Genomic DNA, 23,314 nt, shown 5'->3' with positions numbered 1-23,314 from the left:
GTAGCAAGCGAGCATTGTACCACGGACCCACACCGTCTGCTCAGTAATCGACCTTAATCTAAGATATTTACCGCGATAGAAAAATTTCAAATTCGATTTTCTCGAGAATATTTGACAGTTGCTTGGAACTGACATGGGAGATTCTGAATTTCACTTAGCATAAATATCAAAAAAATACCAACATTTGATTGCCGTGTTCTCTCTGGTCACTGTTTTCTGCAAATTCCGTTTTTGGGCGATTCTGCGGAGAACCTCGTGTCTTATCATTGAATTTTCAACATCCTATTGCTTAACAACTCAATCTCTTGAATCCTCTCCGTCTCTGGTTTTCCCTGAGCCTATGATTTACTTCCGTACACTGCTATGCCTCGAAACATAAATTATCAGAAATTTCCTGTTCAAATTAAGGCGTATTTTTTATACTAGCCGACTTTTTTTTTACTAGGAATTCCACATTTCTCGCCTATGCTGTCTGTTTATGACAACCGTATTTCGTCTGTCGAAAGTGATTTTGCTTTCGCGGTAGCAGAAGATTCTACTACTTTGTGATTCTCAGTTTCGTGTCCAGTTTATAATTAATTTATCTCTGTCTTATAAAAACAGTCATATTCCGTACAACCTTCTTTTTGGAATGGGTGGGGGGGGTGTTAGGGAGGGGGAGTTATAGTGACAGGCCTGGTAATTCCTTTTTATCACTTTGCATGCAGTGAAGCACCTGAAGGTTGACATTTAATTTGCGAAACCGGTCGCGTTCTCCCTTTAAAGAATTCTAACAGTCGCAACGGTCTTCTTTATTCAAATCATACAATGACAAAACTCTGTTCAGAGGACAAGTCATTGTACAGAAGTTACTGAAGAGGCGTGTTTCATCAGCTAGAAATGACAAACCACATGTAGCTGAACATGTAGGCAGAAATAACGAGATCTTCCACCAGTAAAAAGGAAAAACACTAAAGTCGCAAATATAGGCAGGAATAGGTGTAAGAAATAACGTTCTCCTCATTTACACGTTCGCATAGCGGTCAGCAGACCTCTGTTCACAATTTTAGTGCAAGGTCATGCACTCACACTGGTGAGGGAAAACTACGATTTTATATGTAACTGCATTACTGAAGTCGTTTCATTCTGTTGCGTTATACTTTATATGTCAATTTCACAATGCATATACTTCTCAATTTTTTTTTTAATGCTATTGTGACCCGCGCTTGGTTGGATGTCCTGTCCACATGTATGACCGCATCCTGGATGTGAGGAACGCCTCCATTTTGTAACAGGTCACGTGATTGAAGGTCGCGTGTCAACCTGCACAGTGCAGCGAACCATCAGTACACTTCCTCGCGGCGCCGCCACTGACGCGTCTGCTAAACGGGTTTCCCGTCTGCTAAACGGGTTTCCGTCTGTCACGCGACCCGCCGCAGTGCCGTCATCGCCCCGCTACTCAACAGTCCATCAACACCAGGACGAAGCCAGGTCCTACAGATTTCTGGAGACCAAGACGGTTGGCGCCCAACGAACTGCGTATCACAGAAGCAGAATTGGACGAAATGATCCCAGCACACTTGGCACGATTATCATAAAGCAACACGCTTACATGTGGTATCCACGGAACGCGCCCCTCCGGCGTCTATGGAGAACAATTTATGACCGGTACACTATGGGTCGTAAAGGAGATTTGCGTGCCAACTCGCGGGGGGCACAGTTTTCTCGATATTGAACCTGTTAAAAACCTATAACGTGTGGGGCCCGATGACACACGTAAAACTTCAATAACTATTGTCTAGGGTCATCACTGTCGATTAATCATTGGTGTACTGCTAAGATCCTTAAAGTATCTAACACATCATCCTCTTCGCGTCCCAGAAAGGCGTGCCAAGTTGGCAGAGACGTTAATGATTCTTTAGACATCCTCGAAATTGTCTATAAGGAATTTCTTCCATGAGGTAGGATTGTGGTTGCTGTTACTTCGTTTATGTGTTATATTTGTACATACCACACCCAAATTCGCAGCGTCATCTGCTGTCCAAAAATTTTATCCTCATATAATTGTCAGTATTTTTTTTTAATCTACTCATGCCTGTTACCACTACAAGACTTAACTATTGTGTCCATTGGTTACTTAAAGTTCCAGCGATGTGTGTCTTCTTATGACTAATGTTTTTCATTGTATGTCTATGCTGCTTATGTAACCCATTTCATACGTAGTTATGTGATTTATTTTATTTGAAGAGATACCTGATGCTGGCAAAAGCTAAAACGCTTAACACTGGATTAGTAAGAGTTATCTTGCATTCAATCTATGACTTTTCCTTCAGAGACCTATCCAGCATTTTGGCAACAACACATGTAGGTCAGACAGTGCACGGAGTTTCTACTCCGATGTTTGGAGGAGACAGAGTGTCAAGTGCAAATGGCCTGAGAGATGAAAGCACGAAGATTGGTTGCTTTACCAGAAGACCCCTCGCTGACTGAGGGAATACCTACCAAAAAACATGATGACAAGTGTGCACCATCCTCCAAAAATCGTATCAGCTAGCCCGCTGCGTTTTTTGGTACTTCCTGAAAGTGAAACTGAAGTTTAGAAGAACAGTGTTTTGGTTTCGTAGGACAGATTCAAGTGTAATCTCACCCACTTTTATATACGATTCAGCCAGATGACGTTCGGCACGTTTCCCAACCAAGGGAAAACAACTGGAAGCTTTACATAGAAGTGCGATACGACTAATTTGTAAATGACAGTGAAAATTAAGATTTGGGACTTTATGATCTTTTACGGGGGCATTATCGCAGATTCTGGGTACCCACGTACACAAGTTCAAAATTAAGAATGAGTGTACGACAGTGTGTGAGGGTAGATAAGACTGTTGTTGTGGGATGGTAAAATTCTGGCTATAGGCTGTAAATAACTGTCGTAATTGTCTGATGTGGTATTAGGCTGGTCCTTATTTTTTCGAACTTAGTGTTTCTTCATGCACTAGAATTTTTTTTCATTCGTTTCAAGAACAATTGTAAGACCCATTTTGTTGAAACTTAAGACGAGGAACCCATGCCACAGTGGCCGAGATGATGCGGCATGTCACTAAGTGTTGTTTATTACAGCTTATGCGTGTGCTTGACTGCTATTATTAGAGTGATCCATACAAGAGGGTTACGTTAATATGTCAAACGAATTGTGCACCTTCCACCCCTCCAGCTTTTTACTTTTGCCACGTTTTGGTAATGTGTCTGATTTCCTTATAATTAAATAAAATCAACGCATACTGCAACAGACATATTTATGTAAGAGATATATATATTGAAATAAGCGTGTTTGCGTTTTTTTAATTGGAATAAACAACTGAAATCGACCTTTGTATGTATATTTGGCAAATATGTTCAGACAAATTCGTTCATTCAAGCAGACAAATTCATTCAAGCAGACAAATTCATTCAAGCAGACAAATTCGTGAACGCAACATAAATCAGTAATAGTTTCAGCACAATTTTCTGTGTCTTTTTTACGATCAGGAACTGCTTCAGGTGATCTTGCACACATTGCACAATTAATTCTTTTTGTTCTTCATCGGCTGTTAATAGTCCACTGAAATCTCACATTAACTACACTCCTCTTCCCGCAGAACCATGTGTCACTTTAAGATTCTTCGTAGCATATTTGGCACTAAGGTATGAAGTACCTGCCCGATTATCTGCATGGTGGATTAGTGTCTAGGTCCGGTGTGCTGTCCAGTCTGGGGTAGGTTTTTGAGGTGGTTTTCCATCTGCCTCGGCGAATGCGAGCTGGTTCCCCTTATTCCGTCTGTTACACTATGTTGGCAATTGCTGCGCAAACACTGTCTCCACACACACGTACACCATCGTTACTCTACCACGCAAACATTTGGGGCTACACTCTTCTGGTGTGAGATGTTCCCAAGGAAGTTGGTGGGGGGGGGAGCGAGGAAGGGTGTGGGGGGGGGAGCGAGGAAGGGTGTGGGGGGGGGGGGGGGGGGGGAGCGAGGAAGGGTGTGGGGGGGGGGGGAGCGAGGAAGGGTGTGGGGGGGGGGAGCGAGGAAGGGTGTGGGGGGGGAGCGAGGAAGGGTGTGGGGGGGGAGCGAGGAAGGGTGTGGGGGGGGGAGCGAGGAAGGGTGTGGGGGGGGGGAGCGAGGAAGGGTGTGGGGGGGGGAGCGAGGAAGGGTGTGGGGGGGGGGAGCGAGGAAGGGTGTGGGGGGGGGGGAGCGAGGAAGGGGAAGGAGAGGGTCCACTGGGTGCCGAACTGCACAGTGACATTGGTTCGGTATGGGGTGGTGGTGAGGTGAGAGGACTGCTTGAGCCTGTTGTGAGGTTGTGAACCACTGAGGGCTACGGCGGAGATGAAGCCTCTCCGTCAGTTTCTAGGTCCCAAGTTCCATACAATATAATATCATATATTATAATACAAGGTATGAAGTGTTAGAATCCCAAGAAAAAGGCGGTTTATTTGAAATATAAATCTATGCTTTACTTCTGCAAGATGTCCAAAATCTTGACTGAAATGAACTCTTCAGTACGATGCAGATTGAAAATTTAATTTTGGAAACATCTCTCAGGCTGTGATTAAGCCACGTCTGCGCAATATCCTTACTTTCAGGATTGCTGGTCCTGCAGTTTCTCAGCAATGTTTCTGTGAAATTTGAAGATCTAAAGCGAGGTAATGGCGGAAGTAAAACTGAGGACAGGTCGTGGGTTGTGCTTGGGTTGTTCTGTCGTCAGAGAACTCATCTGTGAAAGGCAGAAGTTCCGAGTTATAGTTAGATTAAAACCGATATCGCTATTTAAGTTCTAAATGGAGGGTATTTTTCGGTATTTGTTTCCTCTCGGCCACAAAAGTGTTTATTTTTGCTAGTAACCGTGTAAGAAACTAAAATATCAATTAACCGTAGCACCAGTACTAAAAGTTTTGGTTTCTGAATAAATATTTTTGAAATATGAGTGATTTTTATTCGTAAAATTTCCATTCCTTGGAAATATTGCGATATTGCAGAAAATGGGAGAAGCAACAGGAAAGGACAACAAAAAGATGGCGTAAGAATTGATACAGCACTGCTGAAACGATAATGTACCTTTTACTATGTGACGTACGCTATTGGTTGGTACATGTGTACGGAAGTACAATTCTACATTCCTTTTAGAAGATTAGGAATGGCAGGAGCCACAACAAATATGCAACATCGTAACAGCAAAACTAATTTTTAGTTTACAATAAGAACTGAAAGCAGCTAATCTGCTGCCTGTGACCGTGTAATATGCTTTTAGCCCTTGAAAACGGAGCAATTAAGACGAAAGTGCTCTTCAAATTCAGTTTTGAAGCTTTACCACTGACTACTGCCTCTGCCCAAAGAGTGGTCTGATCCTGGTTAACAAGGTGATTTTTGAGTGGAGTTTCGAAAAATTACAATAAACAGGGGAATACTAGTGATATTTTGTAGTAATGAACGAGTTGTAACTTTTCGAGAAAAGCAGCGAAAGGTGGACAGACGAAGTTTTCTTTTGGTTGCCTATTTACTTTGTTTGGTTGTATGTACCTCAAACTGAGGTAGTCAAAATTTTTCGAACTTTGTCCGATTTTCACATTACAGGAAATAATAGGAACAAAAACCTTAAAATCTGTTATTTAAGAAGCCAGTTATTTTGAGCCGTTTCAACACAAGTTGAATTGGCGTTGGAAAAACCGTTAGAACTGAAAACATTTTGTTTCAGCGATAACAGCCATCCCTAGTTAGAGTCTCGGTCGGCCACATAGTTTTAATCTGTGAAGAAGCTTCGTAACAGCACGCACTTCGCCGCGAAGTAAAATCGTGGGTTCTTGATCTACAATTTCTAGAAAATAGGTCTTAAAATTATATATAAACGAAAGGGAAAAAACTAGGGGGTGTGGGCGAAGAGGGTTCCTGAATAAACACAAAATTCGAAAAAAAAAAACAAGGACCATCTTAATGTCACATGGCGGTTTCTCAAGTCAACAGCAAATAAAATCGTAGTCACACACACACACACACACACACACACACACACACACACACACACACACCCACACACCCACACACCCACACACACACACACACACACACACACACACACACACACGTTACTGACTGACAATGGCACGTGGCGAAAGTGTTTATCTACTGCGGAGTACGTTGTTGACCCCTCGGTGACAGCGGGATCCGGACCAGTGCAGTGGCGGTGGAGCGAGGTGTGGGGAGCGGCTGTGCTGGGAACCGGGGCTAACGCCGCCGTCAGGCGCGGCGCCAGAGTCCTGCGCGCGCGAGCCCGCATAAGAACGCCTCATTACCCCGGCTTACTGGGCGCGCCCCGCGGGAGGCACCGGCGAATACGTCTGCCCACCCTCCCAACCCCGCGCTATAATACCCACAGTCCTCGAGCGCACGTCTCCAGCCGTCCACATTTCACTAGTTTATGAACCTGCACAGCAGGGGCACGTCTGAAAAGCACTTTTCAAAGAAGGCGTAACAAGGGAGTGTTTTCAACGCTGATTCACCAAAAAAGAAGCCAGTTGCACAGCTTCCGCCAACGAAAAATACCAGTGGTGGTTGCACGCCCTGGAAGGACGTAACGAAATTGCGGACGTCGTATCTAGTACGGTCTATTAGGAATCTGTTATGCTCAGGTCACGCAGTGTGTCGAGCGCCTAAGAGCTCCCTATAGTCAGATATCAATTACTTAGCACCTCTCATTTGACGCTCTAAGTTAATGATGGAAGTATCTACATCTACATCCATACTCCGCAAGCCACCTGACGGTGTGTGGCGGAGGGTACCTTCAGTACCTCTATCGGTTCTCCCTTCTATTCCAGTCTCGTATTGTTCGTGGAAAGAAGGATTGTCGGTATGCCTCTGTGTGGGCTCTAATCTCTCTGATTTTATACTCATGGTCTCTTCGCGAGATATACGTAGGAGGAAGCAATATACTGCTTGACTCTTCGGTGAAGGTATGTTCTCGAAACTTTGACAAAAGCCCGTACCGAGCTACTGAGCGTCTCTCCTGCAGAGTCTTCCACTGGAGTTTATCATCTCCGTAACGCTTTCGCGATTACTAAATGATCCTGTAACGAAGCGCGCTGCTCTCCGTTGGATCTTCTCTATGTCTTGTATCAACCCTATCTGGTACGGATCCCACACTGCTGAGCAGTATTCAAGCAGTGGGCGAACACGCGTACTGTAACCTACTTCCTTTGTTTTCGGATTGCATTTCCTTAGGATTCTTCCAATGAATCTCAGTCTGGCATCTGCTTTACCGACAATCAACATTATATGATCATTCCATTTTAAATCACTCCTAATGCGTACTCCCAGATAATTTATGGTATTAACTGCTTCCAGTTGCTGACCTGCTATTTTGTAGCTAAATGATAAAGGATCTATCTTTCTGTGTATTCGCAGCACATTACACTTGTCTACATTGAGATTCAATTGCCATTCCCTGCACCATGCGTCAATTCGCTGCAGATCCTCCTGCATTTCAGTACAATTTTCCATTGTTACAACCTCTCGATACACCACAGCATCATCTGCAAAAAGCCTCAGTGAACATCCGATGTCATCCACCAAGTACGTTCTGCAGGCAGCCTCCAGAGCGAACGAAAATCGATTTAAAGTCAAACCCTACAATAATAACGTAAAATACTCGTAAATGCAAAGATTATATAGCGATCTAATGTGTGTGCGCAAGGTTGCCAAAAAGATGTTTACAATTTTATTTTACTACTGATCTCACAGAAACTTTTTAGACTCTTTTGTATGTGACCGTCTACAGCTGTTCGATACCATAAAAAACGCGTATTTTTATCAGCTGTACAACTGTATATTTATTCTCTACCATTTTCGGTTATTACAGTTATCTTCAGAGGAGAAAACTAAGAGACAGAAAGAGAAAGACTATTATAACAAATATATAAAGAGTGTACATGAAGTCCGGGAACACTTTCAATTATTTATTGCACAAGAACTGAACACTGTACAGATGTCGTACATATAGCATTTTGAGGAGGAACTCAAACTTTTCTTTACAGACAATGTATATGCGAACCATGAGTGACCAGGCAGATGTCAAAACGGTAATCGAATGCTTGCCATACCCGTCCCAGCATGACATCGTCGACTGTGGAAGAGCATATACACCTTATCTTTAATGTCCAATAATACAATACTAATCGCCGTTATTTAGGTTTTATTTTTAGACTAACAGTTTCGACAATACATTATGTCATCTTCAGGCCTGCTTAAAGCGAGTAACATTCGTGTTACAAAGTATAGTAGCACTTTTAACTGGTGTCGTTAAATTTATTACGGGCATGCATGCTCCTTGGACAGCTGAAAGAGACTCACCGCAACGCAATCTGCATCTACATGGATACTCTGCAAATCACATTTAAGTGCCTGACAGAGGATTCGTCCAACCACCTCCACAATTCTCTATTATTCCGATCTCGTATAGCGCGCAAAGAACGAACATCTATATCTTTACGTACGAGCACTGATTTCCCTTATTTTATCGTGGTGATAGTTTTGCCTTTGTAGGTCGCTGTCAGCAAAATATTTTCGCGGTCGGAGGAGAAAGCTGATGATTGTAATTCCATGAAGACTCCGTAGCAACGAGAAACGTCTTTCTTTTAATGATGTCCAGCCCACATCCTGTATCATTTCTGTGACACACTCTCCCATATTTCGCGATAATACAAAACGTGCTGCCTTTCTTTGAACTTTTTCGATATACTCCGTCAGTCCTATCTGGTAAGGATCCCACAACGCGCAGAAGTATTCTAAAAGAGGACGGACAAGCGTAGTGTAGGCAGTCTTCTTAGTATGTCTGTTACATTTTCTAAGTGTTCTGTCAATAAAACGCAGTCGTTGGTTAGCCTTCCCCACAACATTTTCTATGTGTTCCTTCCAATTTAGGGCTATTCGTAATTGTAATACCTAGGTATTTAGTTTGATTTACGCCTTTAGATTAGACCGATTTATCGTGTAACCGACTTTTAACGAATTCATTTTAGCACTCACGTGGATCTCCTCGCACTTTTCGTTATTTACGGTCAACTGCCAATTTTCACACCATTCAGCTATCTTTTCTAAATCGTTTCGCAATTTGTTTTCATCTTCTGACGACTTTATTAGTCGATAAACGACAGTGTCATCTGCGAACAACCTAAGACGGCTGCTCAGATTGTCTTCCAAATATTTTATACAGTTAAGGAACCGTAAAGGGCCTGTAGCACTTACCTCGGGGAACGCCAGAAATCACTTCTGTTTTTACTCGATAACCTTCCATAAATTACTGCGAACAGTGACCCCTCTGACAGGAAATCACAAATCCAGTCCCATGACTGCGACGATATTCCATAAGCACGCAATTTCACTAGAAGCCGCTTGTGCGGTACAGTGTCAAAAACCTTCCGGAAATCCAGAAATACAGAATCTGAAATCACTTATAAATTAGCACTCACCACTTCATGCGAATGAAGAGCGATGTTTTCTAAACCCATGTTGACTGTGTGTCAATAGAAAGTTTTCTTCGAGGTAATTCATGATGTTGGAACACAAAATATATTCCAAAATCCCGCTGCATATCGACGTTAACGAATGTGCCTGTAATTAAGTGGATTAACCCTACTACCTTTCTTGAATATTGGTGTGACCTGTGGAACTTTCCAGACTTTGGGTACCGATCTTTCGTCGAGCGAACGGTTGTAGATGATTGTTGAGTATGGAGTTAATGCATCAGCACACTCTGAAAGGAACGTAATTGGTATACAGTCTAGGCCAGAAGACTTGCTTCTATTAAGTGATTTAAGTTGTTTCACTACTCCAAGGACATTTACTTCTACTTTACTCATGTTGGCAGCTGTTCTTTACTCGAATTCTGGAATATTTACTTCGTCTTCTGTACCGTTTCTGTTCACTGAGTTTATGGATGTTTCTTTTGCGGACGAAATTGTGACAGGTACGCCGTACCTGGATATGCTGCAGAACTGGTTGTTTCCACAACTTGACAAGGACTCCAGCGACTTCATTTTTATACATGACGGCAAAACGCCTAACTTTCACCTTTAGGTGCGGCGTTATCTTGACACCACCGTCCCACAGCGTTGGACTGGAATGGGTGGACAATAAGATCTTGTTCATTGCTTTTGGGCTTCCATGTCACCAAACTTCACACAGCGCGTTTTTTTTTTCTTCTTAATGTGTGTGGCGGGGGGGGGGGGGGGGGGGGGGGGGGAGTGCTACATGCACGGCAGGCTCTTTATCTCACCTGAGGCAGCTATTCTTCACGACCTGATAAATCGCATTGTTGGAGTTGGCGATTCAACGAAGACGGACCTGCTGATTAATACGTGGAATGAAATCGACTATCGTTTCGGTGGTTCTCGAGCAACGCACGGCGCTCGTATTGAATATATGCAAAGTGTGTTTATGAAATTAAAACGTTAAATCTTCCTCTATCTAGTGACGTGCGCCACATGTTTCTTTTATAGTTTGCAATAAACAAATTAGATCTGTTCTTTCGTTTTGAATCATTGTGTATATACACATATAACCTTTTGAAATTGACGAGATTTCAGGAAGACGAACTTTGGACACAGTGTAACTTCCGCTCAAGACACCGTGTGGCCCCTGTTTTGACGCCAACTGAGTGCGATCAGCAGTATAAAAATTTGCAGTATGCTTATGCTACAGGGATGGAAACTTAACATGAAGATTTTACGAAAAAAGGATAGGCACAACTAAACGGTAGTTAGCAACGTAATCCCAGTACAACATACTGAGCTTTCGCGAAGTTCGATTGAGAGGCGCATTGTGGCGTACAGTGGAGTAACAACAGTATGTGTCAGCAAGCAACTTCGCAAGCTCAGTGTTTACTGCCAAAGTACGACTCTGTTAACAATTTCTAATGAAGGCGGCAATTAAATAGTTCAGTGGTGCACGTAATATCCGCCGCCGCTACTTCCCAGAATAACTGCGGCGGAACTTGGTGCCGGACAAACAGAGAAATTCGAAACACGCAGACTTTCGCCGCGGCGTCCGTCCCAGCAGCAGATACCAGTAATTAGCGGGCCGGCCTGCGCTGGGAAACTGGCTGACTGGCGGATACAGCAGCAGGCATCGCAGCACCAACTTGACGGGAGACACAGCAAAGTAAATCACGCATCAGCGGCCCGGCACAAACCCGGGCCCCGTAGACGGCGGGGAGCGCCCTCAGCCCCGCGCTGGCGCTGGACTGCCAATTAGCGGCTCCGCTGGCAAACTTGGCGCCGCCGCTGTAGCCCAACTTCATGGCGTAATCCGTTGCTGCACGTTCTGTGGACAGCGGAGCAACCGAACTATGTGCCCGACCTTCCACTGAGATAACGCAGAAAATCCGCACATATTTGCTAATCATACAGACGCTGAAGAAAAAAGATAATCTTTCTTTTTTTCGTATATGAAGACAGTAACTTGTTCTCGAAAGAACAGTTTAACCGTGCAGCTTTTCCCTGCAATAAATGACTGACAACCTCAGCTGCCGACAGGTGTCGTTGATATACCTCGATGTGGACAGCTGAAAATGTGTGCCCCGACCGGGACTCGAACCCGGGATCTCCTGCTTACATGGCAGACGCTCTATCCATCTGAGCCACCGAGGACACAGATGAACAGCGAGACTGCAGGGACTTATCCCTTGCACGCTTCCCGTGAGACTCACATTCCCAACTGTCCAGAATTCTACATATGTATTGTACCTTATAGACATTTGTCCACCCACTCATTACTCGCGCACGCTTTGGCGATTCCCGTAAGAGTTTGGGCAAACTGTGCGCATGCGCACAGACGAAGGTCAATGGCTGGGTAGCATATATATATATATATATATATATATATATATATATATAGCGTCTGCCATGTAAGCAGGAGATACCGGGTTCGAGTCCCGGTCGGGGCACACATTTTCAGCTGTCCACATCGAGGTATATCAACAACACCTGTCGGCAGCTGAGGTTGTCAGTCATCATTTCATCTTTTCATCGTCCACACAAGCTGCTTTTCGATCAATGTCTTTACCTCTTTTTTCATCCCATCACCCTGTTGGATGGTTCGACTCCGCCCTTCTATCTCGCGATAACGCATTACATGTGTACACAGCTAAAACAGCTAACATTCTCGCTAGCACGGTTTACATACGCCCATCCTTGCCTGCCTAGCCTCCTAATCTTCCTTTCCCACCAGAACAAGTGATCACAAATACAAAAGGTTAAAATGTTACACAGTTGTGATACTGGCCAGTAATCCACTTCAGACTGCTAACGAAGGTACGAGCACACAGAATAGGTTCCTCGACATCTGAATGAACCTAGTTCAGTTGTGTTCATAGAGACAAGAGCAAGCGTCAGGATTGCCCCCAGGGAAGTGTGAGAGGACGCCTACTATTCTTCTGTGTAAAGCAATGATCTGTTCTTGAGTACTGGCTCTAAGCACTATGGGACTTAACATTTGACGTCATCACTCACCTAGATTTAGAAACTACTTAAACCTAACTAACCTAAGGACATCACACACATCCATGCCAGAGGTAGGATTCGAACCTGCGACCGTAGCAGCAGCGCGGTTCCGAACTGAAGCACCTAGAGCCGCTCGGTCACAGCGGCCGGCTCTTGAGTACTGCTCTAGTGTTTCTGGTCAGCACTAGGTCAGATTAACGGAAGACATCGAAGAGATTCATAAGCAGGCGGCTTGCTAAGAGAGAGAGAGAGAGAGAGAGAGAGAGAGAGAGAGAGTGTGTGTGTGTGTGTGTGTGTGTGTGTGTGTGTGTGTACAAGTAGATGTATCTAGCGTAGCTCTATGTCTAAATTAGGTTGAAAGGTAACTGGTTACGAGTCAGCGGAGTGTATCGAAGGCTTCTATTCGACCTATCCATGTTAGACGTCTGCTTTGACCGGTGACGTAATGGTGTGTGTGTGTGTGTGTGTGTGTGTGTGTGTGTGTGTGTGTCACATTGTACATACGGAAACAGAAAACAGCAGAACAAAGACTGTATATGTTTAGGGTGTATATTATTTTTTGGAACGTGGCCCGTCGTGACAAACAAAGCCCAAGGTCTTGTTTAGGTTGAAAGTTGGCAGTTCTGCTTTGAGTTGCGAAGCAGATTGAGGGCTTGAATTAAAACCGTTTGCGCGTATATTAAAAAATTCCTAACTTCCAAAATGCTTCTCTTCTAGCTTTTCTGGTGCCTATTCGCTTCGTACGTCAAATGTCCACTGCATTTTTAACATCCTTCAGCTGCATCACATTTGAAACTGTTGAATTTTGTTGTTACTTAGACCAATATTCGTAATTTATTAATTAAGATTTCCGTCAAACCTGAAAATGTTTTTATTAGTGACTAGTTTCGTTCTTTTCGTTCATTTGCAAACCATTACGAATGTAGAACCCATGTCGTTAACAGAACATGAACTACAACGTTTTCAAATATTCTGTGTGTAAAGATTACAGCAGTGCAATACATTTTTTGTGAAATGCCTGCATTAGTATTATTTCACTATAGGGAACACATCTGCTTTTTTACGTCAGATCGCTGTAACATGTTGTTTGACTCTTATGGTTCTCCTGATAATTCAAAATTCGATTGCCATCTGTAGTAGTTTGGACACAAAAATTTTGACAATTGCCTTCGGTTGTGTATTTGCGTCCATAAGCTCTGTCTCTCACAGATCGTCATTGTGCAACTAAATAGGTAGATGCAGTATTGGTCGAAGTCTCAGACATTATCGCATTGTTTTATAAATTGTTGGTATGTCGTAACCTGTTTTACTGAATCTATTTTCAAAAACTGCAGAAACAATTATTGTATTTAAATTGGGACTGTTCGTTCATCACGTAGTCTACCGTCTTAAACCTTGATTTCATGTATTTCGAATCGTTCAGGTATGTCTAACTTCATTCCGCTTAGGTGCCACGTGTAAAATTTTCGTGGTACTGTCAATACCACCCACTCACACTACGTTTCGCGCTTCGCAAACGATGACGAATAGCGAAAAAAAAAAACACATTAGAAAGGAAAGAAGTTCATTACTATGAAATATTATGGCCATATTACCGTAAAGTTAGTGCACGCTTTCCCTAGACAGTTCAAAACAGCATTTCGAACTGCAGGTCAATTAAGGTTTACTAAGACGTAAAACGGTAAAAAAATTAAAAAAGTATTATGCACCTGGTATGTATAGATTATAATGTAGAACATGTGATCGTTTTTATGTAGACCAAACTGTAACCAGATACAAGGAACTTATCAGCCCACAACACAACACTGGTTTTGGCCCTCATTTGCGAAGCACAAAATATACAGCAGGTGATATGACAGTAAGATGAAAATTTTACACGTGGCATCGGAAGGTGAGACATACTTTAAGAATCGGACACATACAAACGGAAGATTAAGGAGCCAGATGAATTGATGGAATTTATGAACCAACAGTCCGAATCTGAATATTATGTTCCCCTTTTTAAAAATGATTCGTGATTCATTGAAACAGGTTACGACAAACCAATAGTTTATAAAACAGTGTGATAATGTCTGAGGCTTTTACCAACACAGCATCTATGTATTTAGTTTTAACATTATGATCTGTGAGAGACAGATCTTATGGACACACGAACAACTGAAGGCGCCTGTCAAAATTATTGTATGCACACCACTACACAAGCCCATCAAATTTTTAATGTATCAACCGTAACAGAGACAAGCAAAATTTATTATACTGAAATGACTTAAAAATAAATACATTATGTGCAGTGAAACAATACCTATTCAAGTACGTCACAAAAGATTTATGGCACTGCTGCAATCTGTGCACACAAAATGTTTGAAAATTTTGTTTTTCTGGTTTTGTTAATAACATTGCATCTTCTAATGTAAGTGATGGTATGAGAATGAACGAAAAGTTCGGAACGAATCACTAATAATAATAATATTATTATTATTTGCAACTCTCGTGGTAACCGTAGTTCACGAATTACGCATCTATGGAGTTGCTGATCCTGACACCAATACACTGTTGGAAGTACGTAGACCAATATTTTCACTAACGTAGAATTACAAACCCAGGACATATGCTTTCAAAACTAGTTACTTCTGTTTCACGTGACTAACACAATAAGGGGAGAGAACATTGGGCCTTAACGCCGGTCGACGATGAAGTCGTTAGAGCACTAGCTAGCAATGTGGAAGTATGGGGAAGGAAATAAGCGATGTCCTCCTGAAATGAGCCATTCCAGAAATTGCCTTAATAATTTTAGACGAACCACGAGAAATTTAGAGTTATCTGAAGTTGATTGGTCGGATGGAGACTATCTGCACACCCTGCTCCTAAATGCGAGTTCACTGTCTTATCCTGTGCTATCCCGCACGGTTTTTACAAATACACTTAATACAGTTAAATAAATTGGTACACGTGAGGAATATTATGCTGATGTAGTCTTTGCTTCTTCAGCCATCAGGAACAATCCTGAAATATCATTTTGTTCGATCTTATCCAGGAAGGTAATATTTATTTTTCTCTCTACAGTATTTCGGTGACTGAGGTGGGCACCTTAGGGAGGTGGCAAGAGCGAATTGCTCGTAGCCTTGAATCCCAAGACACGAACACTTTTGATTACACAGAACAATTAACTACAGCAGTTGGAAGTATTCGAGCTTGAATTTTCAGCAAATAGGTATTTTCTATCATTCATCATTGTCGTTTCTGCTGCATGTTTTTATCTCAAAACAGGCTGTATGCTAAGAAAGTTTATCAGTATTCCATTTAAGACTTCCTCACTTTCAACTAGAATGGCTCGCTGATACTGTCATAGTATTTCCGCATTGCACATTTTTCACACGTTATGTTCTGTTGCTTCTTTAAGATGCAAGTCAAGTGCGTCCTCTTTAACAAAGGGCTCTGAGCACTTTGAGACTTAAAATCTGAGGTCATCAGTCCCCTACAACTTAGAACTTCTTATACCTGACTAATCTAAGGACATCACACACATCCATGCCCGAGGCAGGATTCGAACCTGCGACCGTAGCGGTCGGGCGGTTCCAGACTGAAGCGCCTAAAACCGCTCGGCCACAGCGGCCGGCCCTCTTTAATAGGAAGTTGTTTTTCTGTATTTTGTGCTTTCATTAATCTTATCAGGATTTTGGACATGTAACAGCTTGCTGGTGTTAACTCTTAATTTACTCTCGTTTTTCTCACGTTATGGAACATTTACTACAAATAATATTGTCGAAGGCGTTCCGAAGTTCCACCACTGCGTTGGAAGCAAGACTTCTTGGCTTTTCCAAATTTTTAATTTCACTAAAGAATGACTGGCACGAAGTGATTTATTTTTAAGCTTTATTCTCAATTAGTACGTAGACGATTTCTTCTTCGGATTCTTTTGTATATTTATAACTTTTATAATTTGTATATTATTCTAAGTCACCAAATATCTTGCCAGTAATCATCCTCCCTAAAAATCATACCTCCATAATCAGAAGTATGTTTAGTTTCTACCATATTCGCAACCATTGTGTTCTATGTAACTGTTTATCAGATCTCACCGATGCTCTTCTATTGTGCAAATATCAGAATCGCTGTAGCCCAAAAGCGCTCGTGTTAGGTGCGTGTCAGTTCCTGTTCCATGGACCGCAATAGCGAATAGTGTCCTGGAGCGACTTTCTCGTCCCTCTGTCTGTGTCTCCTTGTCAAGCAGACAACATCTGAATCATGCAGAAGAGTGAAAATACGGCGGTCAGCAAAGCGGAGAAAACTGTTAGAACACCACAGTATTTCACTAGCTATTATCTTATTGATGGATGCTTCGCATATTTCTGCAAAGAACGTTTTGCGGCTGTGGGGTTCAACGTGGAACACAAACCAATGTGTAACTTGTTTTTTCTACGTACGGGAATCATCGTGTAAGGAAATCTTGGCTGCATAGCATGGTACTTCTAAAGCAATTTCGATTAGTTGCAGTAGCTCTTTCGTAATGTGATAAGCATCCAGCGATAGCGTTTGATGAAGGCTGCAACAATGTCGAATTGATACTACTTATAAAGGTAAGTAGCGAACGGTCCAGTGAGGGGAGGAAACACACAAAAGTCTGAACGAATTGACCTCGTCTTTAATTTTAGGCGTATGCTATTATGCGTGATGCACCAACATCCACGAGAAATTCGACTGTTTTAATAAAACAACAAAATATCGACGAATTAATAGTAACTTTAATCTGTCTTGATGTCTCTCTTTTTCTACTACCAAGTAACTATTTAGTATTACGTATTTGCATGACGATGAGAATCTATTTTTGTTTCCGTCTACTGTGCTCCGTAGTTGATAGGTATTTTGAGTCCTTAGATGTGGCTCGACACTTTTCTTTTTTCTAAATATCCTACGCCAATCTCTCCACATCATAGGAGTACTTATACTCACGGCCACACGTTCCAATTCGTAACTGCTCTGATAACCTGTTGTTTTCAACGATTTCACACGGAAGCCGTGACGGAAGACCCTATATGAAATGCTGTAGCTTACTACCTTACTGCAATTTCAAGTACCTGAACTGTTTGCATACGGAACGCTTAAAAAAATTCGATACATCGTACCGTTAGCTAGCACCCGAATACGAGGTCATGAGCTCGAACTGCTTAGTGCACGGGAAATCACTGTCACGTAACTTTAATATTCTGTGCCGTGATTTATATCTTCGCAGAAAGACATTTCACTGAAAACGGAGGCAAAATCGTCTTGTTACGGTCTGCTTGACAAGCCTTTCGTAAGTCAGGGACATACATTGCCATTAAGAGCTCTTTCTAATGGCATCACTTTTACTTTGTATCTACTGTCGATTTCCTCAGTAAATGACAGGATTTATCTATACTCACGCCAGCTTAATGCAAGTAGTCGTTTTGATAAATGCTGTTGCCAGCTACTGTAATATGTCTCCATGAAAAAATTTAAAAAGTTTGCAGTCACTGACGAAACATTTTTATTGAAAAGACGGTGAAACCAGGACAAAGAATTGTGAGAGATAGTGCTCGAAGGAATAATACTAAATTACTAAAAGTGAAAGTCATAAAAAGTAGAAACAATCACAGGTAACTAAATATCAATCATGTAATTAAAAACGAGGCAGCGTTCCAGTATCTTTACAGTCGTTTCATGGAAACGAACTTCGACAGTATCTACTATTTTACTATTTGGTATGTTTCTGAACACTGGGGCAGGTGACGTAAAATGTTAACGACATTATGTCGAGAGTAAAATGAACACAATAGCCAACAACGGGGAACATGATGGGATTCAGCGCATCATTTAACACGGTGTCGATAGTGCAGCAGACATGACTTTTTGGGACATCGCAACAAGGATGTTACCTGCCGGTGGTCACGCAAGATATTTCCAAAGCCAGGAGTCATGGAGTTGGCCGACGGTCTCGGTGACGTGTCAGGAGACGTCAAAGCCGGAATGGGGCCCGCGGACAGCGAGCAGTCTCATACAATACGTGACGAGGGTTCCCGGGTGGGCCGGTGCGCCGATGGCCGGGATCGTAGCAGCACACTATACCAGGAGGGGAGAGAGGGAGGGAGAGAGGGAGAGGAGGGGGAGAGGAGGGGGAGAGAGAGAGAGAGAGAGAGAGAGAGAGAGAGAGAGAGAGAGAGAGAGAGAGACAGAGAGACAGAGGGAGAGAGAGAGAGAGGAGGGGCTAGATTCTGACTGTCCACAGTGAGCATGTTTGTGAAATGCAAATGATTGTGCACGACACCTTGAAACGCAGCGAAATGGTTTGGAGCTATATAATGCCGTGTTCCCTTATGTTTTTAACTTTTTCTATCGCGATTGTATCGTCTTCTAAACACTGTGCAACAGAATCCCTTAAGCTAGAAATACTTCGATATTTCAAAGCTATCTTAATTTATTATTAATGTAACATTGTCACAGCGCGTTAGTAAGTTTTGTTATTTGCGTAGTAACAGCTGTAAAGAAATGTTCAAAAAACACGTGACTGTAGGTTTTTAGCTGCTGCTAGAATTATTTGATGGACATGTTACGTATCTTGTTGTAATACTTAATTTACTCTTATTTCATTAAGCCAATTGTGATCTTGCAAAATTGTTTTATGAACCTTACAGAAAAAACTAACAATGATCACGGAAGTATATGAAGTACTTCCTAGTAACTACCAATTTGTTATCTAAACGCGATGTTGAGGCATAACCCATGTCTTCCGGAGTATAGTTATGTCAAACCTTTACTAGAAAACTGAATTATTGCCTAAATATAATGACTTCTACATTTCGCGGGTAAAATGAACTGTAACTTCCGGTTCTACAATATCTTATTAGACGCGTACACTCTGTACAAATTAGCGCAGGACAGCAGCCTTAGTTGTCATAGGTGCTAGTCAGAAATTTGTGCATGTCGTAACGGTGGTTTGTGCTAGTATGCTTCCCCAACATTAAATGTTCAACGTCAACCACCAGGAACTGTTTACATAGTTAAAAAAAGTAATTAACAACCGTATTAATGTCACTGGATTCTGCCCACAAAAGTTTTATAGCGCAGCTACCGGGCAAATACGTTAGTTTTAGTCATTTACAAAATACGGCAACGTACTGCACCCTGTTGATAATACAAAAGCGCTGCTCTTTGTACCACACAGACTGGCCCCTGCACTTTATGACATTGTGTGCTAATAAATACTCGAAATGTGTAAAAGGGAACTACTGGTGAGGACATTTTTCTGAAAGGAATCTACCTCTCTAAAATTGCAACAATGACATTTAACACATATTGTGGCATGCTATTCCGACAGGCCAGTGTAGTTACGGGGAGGTAGCGTTGCTCACGTCCTTAAGTTTATCCTTAAAATCCTACACGTGCCTCCTGGGTGATGGTAATTGAGCAACAGTAATTACAGGCAGCCAGACTGTCCATAGGGATCTCCTGGCAATGACGTATCAACTACATAGCAGAAACAGTTCTTTTCAGAGCCCATTAACAAGGAACAGTGGATCAACTATCAGACTCTTTCAACTGAATATCGAAAGCGTTAGCAGGGCAAAGTGCGACTATCTGTCACAATTTTTGCTGGACAACAATATCGCTGTCTTGGCCATTCAGGAAACTCGCGTTTCCAGCGAAGAAATATTCCAAAGCCGATGTGGAATTCCTGGATATTCTGCACTTGTTATAACTTACCACGAGGTGTATGGAATTGCTGCGTATGTCCGTAACAACGTAAACGAAACTTCACTGATTTCTGGAAGTGTGGAGGCAGATATACGTACAGTTGTCATACAATTGCACGGTATTACTATTACAAATGTTTACAAACCACCCAAAACAACATGGCCCGATTTTTTCCTACACACAGCAGAACATCCCGCAATTTACAGAGGAGCCTTCAATAGTCGCCACTAACTTTGCAAGTACTCTCAAAATGACGAAAATGGGAGCATGCTTGCAGAATGGGTTGAAGAGAATCTTCATCTAGTGTTTGATGCCAAAGATCAAGGCACTTTCAGGTCAGCTGCTTGGAACAAGAATTCAAATCCTGACTTATGCTTTGTTATCTGCAACAGAAGTGGCTTTCCCATCAACACCACAAGGAAAGTGATAAATGCCTTTCCTCACAGCCAACACAAGCCTGTAATAATACCAACTGGCTGCACGGTTCCTGTCAAACGATCAACCCCGCATGCTCGATGGGATTTCCAGAAAGCTGACTGGACGTAGTTTTCAACGGAACTAGATAAGACCATTCGTTGGATAGCCCCGTCACATAAGAACTATCAACGCTTCATTTGTGCAGTAACAGCAACAACTACGAAGTGTATGCCAAGAGGATACCAAAAAGAATATGTTCCGGGATGGAATGATAAAAGTGAAACACTGTACCAACACTTCCAGCCAAGTGGTGACCTAAAGACAGCTACGGAACTATTGTCCGTCTTTGACATGTCTCGGAGGCAGAAATGGGTAGGAACAGTCGAAAATATGGACTTTACCCACTCGAGCAGGAAAGCAAGAAGTCTTCTGAGAAGACTTGGAGGAAGTGCACCAGCATGCATAAAAAATTCTTAACACCAGACGAAATTGCTTCCCACATCGTTACTATCTCAAGAGTGCCTCCCGACAAGGAACATACAAGACGTATCAGACGACAGTCTCGTGTCCTGAAAAAGATGGCATCTTCCTCATCTGAGTATGCCCATCCCTTCACAGTTTCAGACACTGACTCTGGACCGAAGGACCTCAAACCTCTTGAGGCACCTGGATTCGATGGTATCCATCCAGAATTCCTTATCCATAAGGGAGGAAAAGCTACGAAAAGGCTGGCAGAATTCTTCAGTGACAACCTGCTGACTGGTCAACTTCCATTGGAGTTAAAGACGGTGAAGATAATATCTGTTCTGAAACCTACCAAACCCAGCAACATCGTAGAAAGCTATCGCCCCATTGTCCTACTTAGCTGCTGCTACAAGCTTTTTGAAAGGCTATTATATAACAGAATAAGTAGCGCTATTCTAGAGAATGTTCCAGTTGATCAGGCAGGCTTCAGACCAGGGCGTAGTTGCTGCGTCCAAGTATTGTCTCTCATATCCTTCATATGAGTCAGGATACCAAATGAAGCAGAAAACATCTGTGGCGTTTGTTGATATAACTGCCGCCTTCGACACTGTGTGGAGGGAAGGCCTTATCTACACATTTCTCCGCATCATACCCTGCATCATACCCTGATTACCGGCATGCTAAGCGATCGGAAGTTCCAGGTAATCACTGGAAGCAACTTAAGTAAGGAGAGGAAGCTAAACAATGGATTTCCCTAAGGATCAGTTCTCTCATCGTTACTGTTCAATCTATATCTGATCTACGTGACACTGCGTCCAGAAAATTCTGCTATGCCGATGACCTGGCTCTAGCTGCACAACACCAGGAAATGAAGACAATAGAAGAGATTTTAACAAATGACCTGTCTGTATTAGATAATTACTTCAAAATCTGGAAACTCCAACCCAGTGTGAGTAAAAAAACAAATGTGTTTAAATAATTGGTTGGCGAACGTACAACTGGAAGGAAGTTTCAAAGGCACAATTGTTCGTCATAATTGGAACCCAAAATATCTTCGTGTCATCCTGGGCCGTACACTATACTTCAAACAACACCTTAACTTAGTTCAAAAGTTGAGGACTCGAAACAACATCCTCCATAAGCTATGCGGAACTACGTGGGGATCTTCAGCAACCACCCTGCGATCTTCAGCTCTGGGCTTGGTGTACTCAAGTGCTGAGTATTGTGCACCTGTTTGGATGCACAGACATCACACAAGGCTCGTTGACCCCCAGCTGAATGCGACAATGCGCACAATATCTGGCGCTATCAGATTACTCCAGTTTATTGGCTTCCACTGTTAACTGGTATAATGCCTCCTTATCTACGTAGATGTACTGCCCTTATGAGGGAATTCCGCAAGATCTCCAGGAATTCTAACCTACCCGTGCATAGTGACCTGCCACTTTTAAATCGTAAGAGACTGAAATCACGCCATCCAACTCTGTGCGATGATGCTGACATGGTTGCTAAGGATTTCAAACCTCTTGAAGAATGGAAAGGTCGGTGGGAAGCAGTGACAGAGTGCACCTGCATAACATCCTCTCAGGTGCTGAACTTCCAAGTGGATTCGACCTACCACGCAAGACCTGGACTACTCTCAACAGAATCCGTACCGGCGATGGCCGATGCAGGGATGCTCCCTCTAAGTGGAAGAAGCTGCCTAATCCAGCCTGTGGCTGCGGGGATGCATACCAGACTGTTCACCACATTGTCAGCGAATGCAGGATCCGAGCCTATCACGGCGCTGAAGAGGATTTCCTGCTAGCAACTCCAGATGCAGTGCGCTGGATTGAAGGACTGGATATTCAGATGTAAAGCCAAACTTAATATGCTAATCAGTCGAAGCATTGTTCTGCAGGATATGATGCGGAGAAATGTGTAGATAAGGCCTTCCCTACACACAGTGTCGAAGGCGGCAGTTAGATCAACAAAAAGAAGCGTTTGACTCGAGATGAGCGGTTTCCCGGAAGCGTTTGTTCTCCTTTGCAACGGTGGGAGGAAGGTAACAGGGAACCACCTCCGACAATTATTCCCAAGAGAACCATATACGCTAAAATGAAGACGAATCCCCGAAACGAAGTAAGGATCTATATCAGGAACGCACAGAATACGCGTTTTATTCTAGGAGTGGCAAAGACATGGTGGATAGATGCTGCAATGTTTGAGGTTCAG

The 23,314-nt window shown here is 42.7% G+C and overlaps 1 non-coding gene across 1 annotated transcript; it reads right to left on the bottom strand.

Annotated features, from left to right (window-relative positions):
• Window positions 1–11,582: 11,582 nt before the first annotated feature.
• Trnat-ugu (transfer RNA threonine (anticodon UGU)) lies at window positions 11,583–11,656 on the bottom strand. The gene has a single exon. It is a non-coding gene; the product is annotated as a tRNA-Thr (tRNA).
• Window positions 11,657–23,314: the final 11,658 nt, after the last annotated feature.

This window comes from Schistocerca cancellata, chromosome 8 (assembly GCF_023864275.1).
Source record: "Schistocerca cancellata isolate TAMUIC-IGC-003103 chromosome 8, iqSchCanc2.1, whole genome shotgun sequence".
NCBI lineage: Eukaryota > Metazoa > Arthropoda > Insecta > Orthoptera > Acrididae > Schistocerca > Schistocerca cancellata.
The sequence above is the reverse complement of the archived record's forward strand: the minus strand, read 5'-3'. Positions and strand labels throughout refer to the sequence as shown.